At 47.2% G+C, this 12560-nt stretch overlaps 1 protein-coding gene and 1 pseudogene across 2 annotated transcripts in view; both read right to left on the bottom strand.

Moving 5' to 3' along the window:
- DHRSX (dehydrogenase/reductase X-linked) overlaps positions 1 to 12560 on the bottom strand; it is a 199933-nt gene that overhangs the window by 70541 nt on the left and 116832 nt on the right. The window lies entirely within an intron of this gene.
- On the bottom strand, positions 10853 to 11985 carry LOC116542703 (annotated as a pseudogene).

The following is a 12560-nucleotide window of genomic DNA, read 5'->3' as shown; positions in this document are numbered from 1 at the left end:
AGTTGGAGACCAGCCTGGCCAACATGGTGGAAACTGTCTGTACTAAAAATACAAAAATTAGCACCTGTCATCCTAGCTACTCCGGAGGCTAAGGCAGGAGAATCGCTTGAATCTGGGGAGCGGAGGTTGCAGTGAGCCAAGATTGTGTCACTGCATGCCAACCTAGCTGACAAGAGCAAACCTCCATCAAAAGAAAAAAATTAATTTCTAAGGGTCCGTTTGCTCCTCTCTTCAAATTTAAATGCTTGAAGGGTAACGCTCCTGAGCCCGAAATGGAAAAACTGGGAAAACTCCAACTGCAACAAAATCCCCACCACCAGCCATGCTCCAGGCCCTGTAAGGTGTGATCGTATCCGTCTGCTACAGCGCTAAAAAGAGAAAATTTGAGGAACTGAGATGGGCAGGGACCCATCTTAGGGGCTTACCAGGAACCTCCACCCACCCCACACCCAGCATGGAAATTAGGGAAATCCGGAGCTCTTTCCAGGAGGGAAATTTCAGGCTGGGAGAAGTCAATGGGCAACTTGATAGACAAGAAGGCAACAGTAGGTTAAAACAAAAGCCAAGGGGCCGGGCAGCGCCCGTCATCCCAGCACTTTGGGAGGCCGAGGTGGGCGGATCACGATGTCAGGAGTTTCAGACCAGCCTGGCCAACATGGTGAAATCTCGTCTCCACTAAAAATACAAAAATTAGCTGGGTGTGGTGGTGGGCACCTGTCATCCCAGCTACTCAGGAGGCTGAGGCAGGAGGACTGCTTGAACCCGGGAGGTGGAGGTTGCAGTGAGCAGAGATCGCAGCACTGCAGTCCAGCCTGGGTGACAGGGTGAGACTCCGGCTCAGGGGGAAAAATAAAAAAAAAGCCAAGGAAGTTAAGAGTCGGAAGAGGTTTGGTTCCTATAGAAAATAAAGATAACGTCATAGCATCTGTCCCTGAGTTAGTTTGCAGAAACTCAGATCTCTCTATCCTATGGAGTCCTCTGGCAGGGAGACCTCGGATGTAGGACAGCTAGGGACTGAGCTCTGACCCCTGTTCCTTGTTGTGCATTTCTTCCTGAGGGTCCTAGAGGAGGCTCTGCCTCTGATCCACACCCAACGTACTTTTTCTGATGACCGCAAGTCTTTAGACAAAACTCCACTTGGAAAACCAAGTGCAAATCTGAAAGTGTTTGAACCCCACTGGTTCCAGTCAGCAATCCTACCGCCCGGCACAGCTGTGAGATAGCCCTTTTGAGGCCAAACCAACGTGTAACTTCCACGTATTGATTTATGTTAGATGTAGTGAACCCCAAGTTTCTCTTCCTAGAATCGATATGTCAGTCTATTCTGCTTAGTATTTAATTCTCCATTTTAAAGTTTAACTTCCTTGTGGTTTCAGCAAACAGCCTTTCTTCACCAGTTCTGATCAGTAGTTCATGTCTGTTCCGTTCTGACTCATCCTGGTCACCTACCCCAGTGGCCTGCTTTCACCTGAATCACCCCTGGTCACCTCCTGGGACCTGCCTGTGACCGTCCTTCCCACAAAACTACCCACCCCGCCACTCTGGCTCATCATACCCCTGGTCTTTCTGAAACAGCCAATCAGAAGCAGCTTAGACTGTGCGGTCTCCCCCTCCCCAACTGGGGCACCAGGCAGCAGTAGAGGCGAACTCTACCAGGAATAGGAACCCCTTCCTCTCCCCCATCCAGGTGTGCCCTGGCCATTATTCCATCTGTAAGCCGCATCCTCCTACAGAAGTAAACTGCCTTGCTGAGGAAATATATATTCGAGGGCTACTTCCTTTCCGGCACCAAAAATGTACATACAACAACTTATGATTGTTGACGAAAAGCGTCAAACTCTGTAAAATATTTTAAGAGATTTATTCTGAGCCATATATGAGTGACCTTGGCTGATGACACAGCCCTCAGGAGGTCCTGAGGACACGGGCCCTGGGATGACAGATGCAGCTTAGGATACTCCTCCACGCATGCTGAATTCGAAGGCAAAATGCAGCTTTTGTGGTTGTGGGACTGAATCTCACTTTTTTAATTAATTTATTTTTTTTTCCTGAGGCAGAGTCTCACCCTGTTGCCCAGGCTGGAGTGCAGTGGCATAATCTCGGCTCACTGCCACATTCAAGAGATTCTCTTGCCTCGGCCTCCTGATAAACTGGGATTATAGGTGCCCACCACCACGCCCAGCTAATTTTAGTATTTTTATTAGAGACGGGGTTTCACCATGTTGGCCAGGCTGGTCTCAAACTCCTGACCTCAGGTGATCCACCCACCTTGGCCTCCCAAAGTGCTGGGATTACAGGCGTGAGCCACCGTACTCAGCCTAGCCTAATTTTCTTTTTGGCTGTCAGATAATGGTGGCTCTCTGCTTAATGACACAGCTTCAGCTCCTTGTCACATGGGAGTTTGCTTCTTTAAAACCAGCAAAAAGGATTAGGTGTGGTGGCTCATGCCTATAATCCCAGCACTTTGGGAGGCCGAGGTGGGCGGATCACCTGAGGTCAGGAGTTCGAGACCAGCCTGGCTAACATGGTGAAACCTCGTCTCTACTAAAAATACAAAAATTAGCCGGGCATGGTGGTAAACACCTGTAATCCCAACTACTAGGAAGGCTGAGCCAGGAGAATTGCTTGAACCAGGGAGGCGGAGGTTGCAGTGAGCCGAGATGGCGCCATTCACTCCTGCCTGGGTGACAAGAGCGAAACTCCAGCTCAAAACAAAACAATACACATAAGATACAAAATATGTATTAATCGACTGACTGTTTATGTTATAGATGAAGCCTCTGGTCAATAGCAGACTACTAGTAGTGAGCTTTTGGGGGCATTAGAAGTTATACATTTATTTTCAATTACATGCAAGTCGGTACCCCAACCCCCATGTTGTTCTGTAATAAGCTACCCTGGGCTAGCACCACTGACTCCATCTTAGCTGTAAACTCCAAGCTAGCTTCCCCCTCCCTACCTCAGCCCCTTTGGGGGCATAACTGGGCCACACTGACGCTGTGCTTATTTCACGCTGACTCTGTGCTCATTCCACCATGTAACCAATGTACCTGCGTCCTGCCCGGCAGTGCACCTGCTATTGTGTATGACTCCCTTCGAGCCCCCCTTGGTGACTGTTTGGAAACACCCTTAGCAACCAAGCATCCTGGGACCCTCCTCCTCCCGTTACTAGCTAACTTGCCTGCTCTGCTTCTGTAAAATTCCACTTCACCTAGGCTCCCCTCCCCTACCTAAATCAAGGAATTGTGACACCCTGCTTTTTGCCGGCTGAAAGTCACTCTCCTTTCCCTGACTAACAGCTGTTCAGGCTTTCTGTGAGCCTTTTTGAGCTGGACAGACGCCATCTTGGCTGCTGCATTCTAGGAACCTTCTCCCCACTAAGTATGTAACTATAGGATAAAGCAAGCTCAGACTGACTCTGGGCACCCAGGAATGCCTTTGTTGATAAGAGGCTGAGTGAAGTGGGATCAGCAGAGCCTGGAACGCAGCTGCAGTGTGCCCCAGAGCCCCATATCTCTAAGTTGTGTGTCTTCCATGACAGCTGCACTCCTCACACCTGACACTGTTTTATTTCTTATGTATCAGGTTTTCTTTTTAACTTTTTGCTTACTCTGCCTTTGTAAGAACTTTGTTTCAGCTAGGTTCCCCCCTTCCTGTTAAAACTAGTATATAAAAGACCACCTGACTTCTTCTTCAGGGCCGAGAGAATTTTGGGCATTAGACACTCTTGGTCACCGGCTTAATAAAGGACTCATAATTCATTCTCAGAGTGTGGCACTTTCCTTGACTCCCTCGGGTACCACAGTATAGCGGGAAATCAAGCCCCTTCCTCGGGGCAAGAGACCTTTGAGCATTAGCAGTCTCAAAGAACTCTTAATTTGGAATTCAGTGTGTGGAATGTTATTCCACCTCCCTCGGATATTGCGGTTCAAATGTCAACTGTATTTTGTGACTGGGACGTGCACTCCCAGACCCTCCACCTTTGCTGAAACCGTGAGCAAAATGGTTTGACACAGAACTGTGTTCTAGGGTAAAGATTCCGGGGCCCACAGGAAATTTCCTGATGAGCCATTTCTAAGACAGCCTCCCCTAGGAGGTAGGTACAGAAATGAAGAATGTACAGAAAGGTACAGAAACAAGACAAGAACAACCAGCCAGGGACAGGGGTGTTCAGAGACAGCAAGCCCAACCCCTCCTGTTCATTCTCCTCTTTGGGGTACTCCACAGCAAGACAAGGAAGATGGCGACCATTATGACACTCAGGCCTGCATGTGCAAGCCTGGATGGACCCAGAAAGTCTGGAGTCCTGCCTGCCTCAGCTGATCGCCCCACACCCCCCCAGCCCCGCATTCCCCATTACCCCTAATCGCCCAGGGAAGCTTCCCAGGACATTAAGCCTCTCTCCCCACCCTGCCGTCTTAACTGTTCTTATGATAATGTGAATACTCCTCACCCCACCCTGCCATCTTAACTGTTCTTGCTCTGTGACTATCCCTGTGACCCACCCTGCCATCTTAACCGGTCTTACGCCTTACCTCACCCGCCATTGTAACTGGACTTATGGTAATGTACACACTTTGCCCCTAAACCCCTCATTGTAACTAATCTTACTGTGTAACACCACTGCCCCCTCCCCAAACCTATAAAACCAACTCCTATCCCACCACGCTTCGCTGACGCCCTTTTCGGCCTCAGCCCACCTGCACCCGGGTGAATAAACAGCCGTGTTGCCCAAACAAAGCCTGTTTGGAAGATCTCTTTACTAAATGGGTTTAATATTCAGTGCTATTGGACGTGACTAACACTGACCATCCACTTCCACTCAATAAATAGTAAATATATCCCCTTTTCTTTATGATTTTCCAAAATTCGATTTGGTGTCCTTTAGGTTGTTAATTTTATTGTTCCATAAGTAATCCAGGGCATTGCTGAAAAATGAGCAATATTCTGAAGCCCTCCCAGATACAGTGGAGAAATGATGGTATCTTTGACTGAGTCTTTAACCTCTAGCACAAAGACCTTTCGCCAACCCATCAGCCAGGAAGCAAAGTTCTCGTCAAGTTCAGGGTGAAGGGGAGAGCTGTGCCGCATGACAGATGAACACGGTAAACTGGCACTTCCCTGGAGAAACAGGCTGCCTGCCATGGGACGGCAGTGTAATGAGCAGACACAGGATGCCTCATGCTGCCGGGAGCAAACTCCCCCTGGGGCCTCTCAGGGTTCTGGATTTCCTTCATGTGAGGCGCAAACTGCCCTCTGTTTTAGAATACCTTTCCACGTATTTGCACTGCAATTAGACTGCTCTTCAGAGCAAAGGGTAGGCAAGAAAAAAGGTAAAGAAAAAAGAAGGGGCAGGGAGGGGAGCGGCAGGGAGGGTGGGAGGAGGGAGAAGAGGGACAAAGGTCAGTATTGGGTACTGGGGTTAACACCTGGGTGATGAAATCATCTGTACAACAAACCCTGGTGACACAGATTTATCTGCCACAAACCTGCACGTAACCCCAAACCTAAAATAAACGTTTCCTCAAGGATCTAGAACTAGAAATGCCATTTGACCCAGCAATCCCAGGACTGGGTATATACCCAAAGGATTATAAATCATTCTACTCCAAAGACACAGGCACACGTATGTTCACTGCGGCACTGTTCACAATAGCAGACTTGGAACCAACCAAAATGCCCATCAGTGATAGACTGGATAAAGAAAATGTGGCACATACACACCATGGAATACTATGCAGCCATCAAGAAGGATGAGTTAGTGTCCTTTGCAGGGACATGGATGAAGCTGGAAACCATCATTCTCAGCAAACTAACACAAGAACAGAAAACCAAACACCACACGTTCTCACTCATAAGTGGATATTGAACAATGAGAACAAATGGACACAGGGAGGGGAACATCACACACCGGGGCCTGTTGGGGGGTGGGGGAGCTAGGGGAGGGAGAGCATTAGGAGAAATACCTAATATAGATGATGGTGTAATGGATGCAGCAAACCACCGTGGCACGTGTATACCTGTGTGACAAACGTGCACGTTCTGCACATGTAACTCAGAACTTATACTTTTTAAAAAGTTCACAAAAACAAACAAAAAGGATTTTGCATCTGCGAGTCTGTCTTGGTTGGATTTGCTTGAGTTTAACCCCATGCAGAAGAGTTTTCCTGGAACTGCTGTACTCAGAAACATGAGCCCGTACTTATTCTGACTTTGGATGCTTTTCAAGTGTACTCTTGAAAGTCTGCGGGTCTGTTTTGATTGGATTTGCTTGACTTTAACCCCATACAGAAGAGTTTTCCTGGAATTGCTGTGGTCAGAAACATGAGCCCATGTTTACTCTGACTTTGGATGCTTTTTGAGTGTACTCTTGAAAATAAACAACGGGGGTACATGCAGCAACCCCTACCTACACAATCACACACAGTCACTGCAAGGCACCTTCCTGGATGGTCATTAGCTTTCACTGAGAAACAGGTGCAGCAGAATCCAGGTCTCACGATGAAGAGGGGAAGTCCAAGACACCAGCCAGGACGTGTCAGCTGGCAGGCAGCCTGTTTGTTTCAGAGCTCAGTGACGTAAAAAGAGGAGACGCCACGGGTCAGCACTTTAGACTGGAACATCCAGGGGTGTGTGTGTGTGTGTATGCGCGCGTGCTCAGAGCACTCATTTACTGATTTTGAATAAAGGCACTTCATCCAGCAAAATGCTACTACAAGTATACTCCCCTCATAGACTATCTGAAATTCAATGGTTTAAAAAAATAAAAAAAACATGGTCTAAGCAAATGCTTCTTTTTTTAAATTATACTTTAGGTTCTGGGGTACACGTGCAGATCATGCAGGATTGCTGCATAGGTACATACATGGCAAGGCAGTTTGCTGCCTCCATCCCCCCATCACCTATATCTGGCGTTTCTCCCCATGTTATCCCTCCCCAACCTCCTCAGCCCCCACTGTCCCTCCCTTAGCCGCCCCTAACTGACCCCAGTGTGTGATGCTCCCCTCCCTGTGTCCATGTGTTCTCATAGTTCAACACCCGCCTATGAGTAAGCACATGGTGTTTGATTTTCTGTTCTTGTGTCAGTTTGCTGAGAATGATGGTTTCCAGATTCATCCAAGTCCCTACAAAGGACATGAACTCATCGTTTTTTATGGTTGCATAATATTCCATGGTGTGTATGTGCCACGTTTTCCCTGTCCAGTCTATCATCGATGGGCATTTGGGTTGGTTCCAGGTCTTTGCTATTGTGAACAGTGCCACAATGAACATACATGTGCATGTGTCTTTATAACAGAATGATTTACAATCCTTTGGATATATACCCAGTAACGGGATTGCTGGGTCAAATGGAATTTCTATTTCTAGGCCCTTGAGGAATCGCCACACTGTCTTCCACAATGGTTGAACTAACTTACACTCCCATCAAGAGTTTTTTAAAAAAAACAGCAGAGATGTGTAGACAACGATAGCTTCTGTGCCACATCTGCTGAGCATTAGCTCCGAATCAGCCGCCATAGCTGACATCCGCCCTCCCCGGGCTTACGGCGTGGCCATCGATTGACACAGCCTATTTATTGATATAAATAAATGTTTGGACAGATTATAGCACTCCTGCCAGACAGCTCGACAGGCAATGACAATCTGATTTAGCCCGGCAGCTTGTGTTTACAGACCCTTGCTCAACTGCAGACAGGACATGGAAGGTTTCATGCAATATTTAAATGCCCACTGGCATTCACAGCTCACGTAAGCCCAAGATGGGAGACGCACGGGTGTCCCTGTCTGCGTGAGGGCCCCCACTATAGAATGAATGGTGTCACCTCGAGATTTGTGGATTGAAACTCTAACGCCACATGGGAGGGTATTTGGAGATGGTGCCTTTAGGAGACCATGATGCTTAGATCAGGTCATGAGGGTGGGGCCCTTATGATAGGATTAGTGCCCTTTTAAGAGGAAACACCAGGGCAGACATGCTCGCTCCCTTGTGCTCCCTCTTTCTCTCTCTCTGCCATGTGAGGCCATCCATAAACCAAAAAGAGGAGACTCTCCAGAACCCCACCATGCTGGCGCCTGGGTGGAGGGATTTCTGCCTCCAGTACTATCGGGAGATAAATTCCATTATGTAAACCACTCCATCTATGGTGCAGTTGACGCTTGACCAACATGGGTTTGAACTGCATGGGTCCAATTCTAGGGGAATTTTCTTCCACTTCTGCCACCCCTGAGACAGCAAGACCAAGCCCTCCTCTTCATCCTCCTCTTCAGGGTACTCAACGTGAAGGCGATGAGAATGAAGACCTTTATGACGGCCCTCTTCCACTTAATAAATAGTAAATATACTTTCTCTATGATTTTTCAAAATTTGTCAGCTCTGGCTCTCCTTCTGGTTTTTAATTTTCTTTTTCCTTTGGTGTCCTTTTTGATTTTTATTTTTCCATAAGTTATTGGGGTACACGTGATATTTGGCTATTTGAGTTAAGTCCTTTTTTGGAGATGGAGTTTAGCTCTTGTTGTCCAGAGTGGAGTGCAGTGACATGATCTCAGCTCACCATGACCTCCGCCTCCTGGGTTCAAGTGATTCTCCTGCCTGAGCCTCCCACATAGCTGGGATTACAGGTGCCCACCACCACATCCAGCTAATTTTGTAGTTTTAGTAGAGACGGCATTTCTCCATGTTGGTCAGGCTGGTCTCGAACTCCTGACCTCAGGAGATCCACCTACGTCAGCCTCCCAAAGTGCTGGGATGAAAGGTGTGAGCTACCGCTCAGTGTCTTTTGTGTGTTTGTCCTAAATGTTCCTGGCGCCCGGTGAACACCAGGGTATACACCCCAGACAATATAACCGCTTCACTGACGTGTAGAGAGCTTGCACACTACAGCTCCCATGCTCACAACAGCCACAAAGCGGAATGCACTGAAAATCAACAACTCTCTGATCCATCAGAAAATAGAAACCACAGGACATAATGCTGCCTGAAGACTAGACAGACAGACAGGTGGTGCATGGGATTCTGCTGGACTGGGAGTTCCTGCTAGAGCCAGCAGTGTTGGACACATTGGCAGGGTCATTACTGAACAGCTGCAGTCTGACCGTGGACAAGTCTAAGGGACATGGATGAAGCTGGAAACCATCAGATATTCATTGCAGCGCTGCTCATGATAGCAAAGACTCGGAACCAACTCAAACGCCTATCCACGATAGACTAGACAAGGAAAACGTGGCACATATACACCATGGAATACTATGCAGCCATCAAAAAGGGATGAGTTCATGTTCTTTTGCAGGGAGTGGATGAAACTGGAGACCATCGTTCTCAGCAAACTGACACAAGAACAGAAAACCAAACAATGCATGTTCTCATTCATCAGTGGGTGCTGAACAATGAGAACACATGGACACAGGGAGGGGAACATCACACACTTCGGTCTGTTGGGGGGTGGGGGAGCTAGGGGAGGGATAGCAGGAGGTGGGGGGATTGGGGAGGGAGAGCAGGGGGTGGGGGGTAAGGGAGGGAGAGCAGGGTGTGGGGGCTGGGAAGGGAGAGCAGGGGGCAGGGAGCTGGGGAGGGAGAGCATTAGGAGAAATACCTAATGTAGATGGATGCAGCAAACCACCATGGCACGTGTACACCCATGTAACAATCCTGCACAATCTGTACATGTACCTCAGAACCTAAAATATAATAAAGAAAGGGAGAGAGAGAGAGAGAGAGGAAGGGAGGGAGGGAGGGGGGGTGGAAGGAAGGAAGAAAGGAAAGAAACTTACTCCTGGGGGCCCATCTTAGAGGGGACCCTGCCCTTTCACAAATTTTACCTCTAGGAGCTACGCCAGCTTCTCTGGGTGGAGATCCCAGAAATATCCGGTGGTGTGCTATTGAGGAAAAGGAAATTCCTAGGGAGAAATCAGCATTTTGGAATATGCCTGAAGCAATCTGTGTTCTATCTGCCCTCAAGGTAAACTACTCAGCACAGTCAAAGTAACCTGGGGGAAAGAAAATCTTAGATTTCACTGTCTGTCTTTCTCTGTCTCTTTCCTTTCTTTCTTTTTTCTTTCTTTCTGCCTTCTTTCCTTCCTTCCTTTTCTTCTCTTTCTCCCTTCCTTCCCTCCCTCCCTTCCTCTCCCTCCCTCTTTCTTTTTCTTCTTCTCCCCTCCCCTCCCCTCCTCTCCTCTCCTCCATTTCTTTCTTTTTGTGTGTGTGCACATTTCGTTTTATTTAACGTTTAAAACTAAGTATCATCTTTCCTTTCCAGTGAAACAAAAAGAAAATTTAAAAATAAACAGGAACAAAATTACAATAGAGAATCTCAATTCCAATAAGACCCTACAGGTTCTGCTGATTCTCCCATTGAGTGGCAGGGCTCAAGTCATCATTAGGACAGAATTTATTTTAAAAGTGTCATCTTAAACTGCAAGGATGTCTGTCAAATGTCACAATTAAACATGCCAAAGGAGAAGCCATGTTGTCAAAATGCCCACTTACCCCACCCAAACATCTCAAACCCACCCTTTGCTGACCTTCTATAATCCCATTTTTTTAAGTTTTTTTTTCTTTTTTTAAACAAGAGAAAGTAGGCAGATACATGTTGGTAAATGCCCTGTCCATATTCACATAGAGACACAGTGTACTCTCTGAGCCCAATATACAGAGAAAGGAGGGAAAAGCTAGGATTCTATGCACCACTGCACAGGGGCCTATACCGTCCAGCTTCCAGCAGAGCGAAGGGAACAGGATTTTCTTTTTCCCACAGAGCTCGGTGGTGGTGATCCCACACGGTTTTTGTTAAGACAGGAAGGGATAAAATGAATTTCAAACAGAAAGGGGTAGGGACTCTTTTCCCATTGTATCCTGCTCAAGATATTTCCCCCAAAATAAGTTGAGAACCATGGTGTAGAGAAAAGAGACCTCAAAAACAGGGTGACTGAGCACAAGAGGGAAGAAAAAAGAAAAAAAAAAAAAAAAGACTGCAACTTGCTCCCAGGGACTGGAGAAAATTTAAAAAAAGGAAGGTTGGAATCCACCAGTGTTCTATTAGTCATCTTCTTCATCCTCCATTCCTTCCTGCCCTTCATCATCCTCTTCATCTTCTTCACCTTCATCCTCATCCCCTTCTTCATCAGTATCTTCTAATCCTTCCTCCTCTTCATCATCATCTTCTTCTCCTTCCCCTTCTTCATCATCCATATCAGGAACCAAGTAGTATTGTAATGGGTTTGGCCAAATATCATCTTTGATGACCTCTCCTAATTCATCAGCACCTGCATCAGAATGGTCAGTAAACCAGGTAAAGAAGCTCTCTGGTTCTCATGCTGCCTCTTCCTGCTGACTTTATTCTGCGTTTGACTTGAACGTTTCGTCAAATCCTTTCCAGATTTCCATTTGATTTCGGTGGACTTTGAAGGTGGATCACCACTCTCATTCAGATGAAATTCTTTGGAGAGAACTTTATTTTCAAAGTAAGGATTTTCATCAAAATAAAAATCTATTCTGTAACCTGATTTAATATCTTCAAATTCTGTCACTTCAACTCTGGTCAAGTAATGCAGTGCCTCTTCGTCCTCCTCCCCAAGCGGTGCAGACACTTGTGGATGGCTGAAAACTGTTGTTACCCCAAAATTTGGGATTTTGGCGATCAATTCTGACCTCTTCTGAAAAAAATGGTTGGCGGAGTTTGTTACATTTCTGTTCTACTTTCAAAATCTCCTCCCTGGCTTGTTCATTAAGTCTGTCTATTTCATTTTGTACTTCATCAAGGTGTTCAGTTGCTTCTTGCTGTTCTTTTTCTCCCTTCTTTGGCAAGCCTGCAGAGGCCGATGTCTCCTCCAGTCCCTGAGCAGGAGGTGGTCTTGGTTTCTTCTTTTGAGGTGGGAGTGGAGACTGGCGTTTGGGGGCCATGCTGCTGGGGAAGTCCGAGAACCGGAGCACAAGTCTTCTTGCTCGTCCGGAAGCAGGCAGAACACTCCTTTTTTGTTTGTTTTTTGAGGCAGAGTTTCACCCTTGCCGCCAAGGCTGGAGTGCTCGGCTCCCTGCAACCTCCATCTTCTGGATTAAAATGATTCTCCTGCCTCAGACTCCCCAGTAGCTGGGATTACAGGCACCTGCCACCACATCTGGCTTTTTTTTTTTTTTTTTTTTTTGTATTTCTAGTAGAGATGGGGCTTCACCATATTGGCCAGGCTGGTCTCGAACACCTGACCTCAGGTGATCCACCCACCCTTGGCCTCCCAAAGTGCTGGGATTGCAGGCATGAGCCAGCACGCCTAGCCGAATTTCAGTTTCTCTTAGCTCTTTTTTATTTTTGAGACAAAGTTTCACTCTTGCTGCCCAACAGCCCTTTTCGTGCACGAGTGATGCTGCAGCAGTGGGCTCAGCTGTTCTGTCAAGTTTCCAAGCACGAAAGCTGCAACGCGGTACCGACTCCTTCACTGGAGAAAAGCCTCTCTGAATGCATTTAAAAGACGCGTGGGACTCGATTGAAGCAACTGAGGAAAGAGTGACCGCAGATATGCTCTCTGTCTGTTAGGCTCACAGTGCTCCAACCACAGAAATGAGAAGCCAA

Source organism: Sapajus apella, unplaced genomic scaffold (assembly GCF_009761245.1).
Source record: "Sapajus apella isolate SASKATOON/1434 unplaced genomic scaffold, GSC_monkey_1.0 scaffold172, whole genome shotgun sequence".
Classification (NCBI taxonomy): domain Eukaryota; kingdom Metazoa; phylum Chordata; class Mammalia; order Primates; family Cebidae; genus Sapajus; species Sapajus apella.
This window is presented reverse-complemented; position numbering and strand designations above follow the sequence as displayed.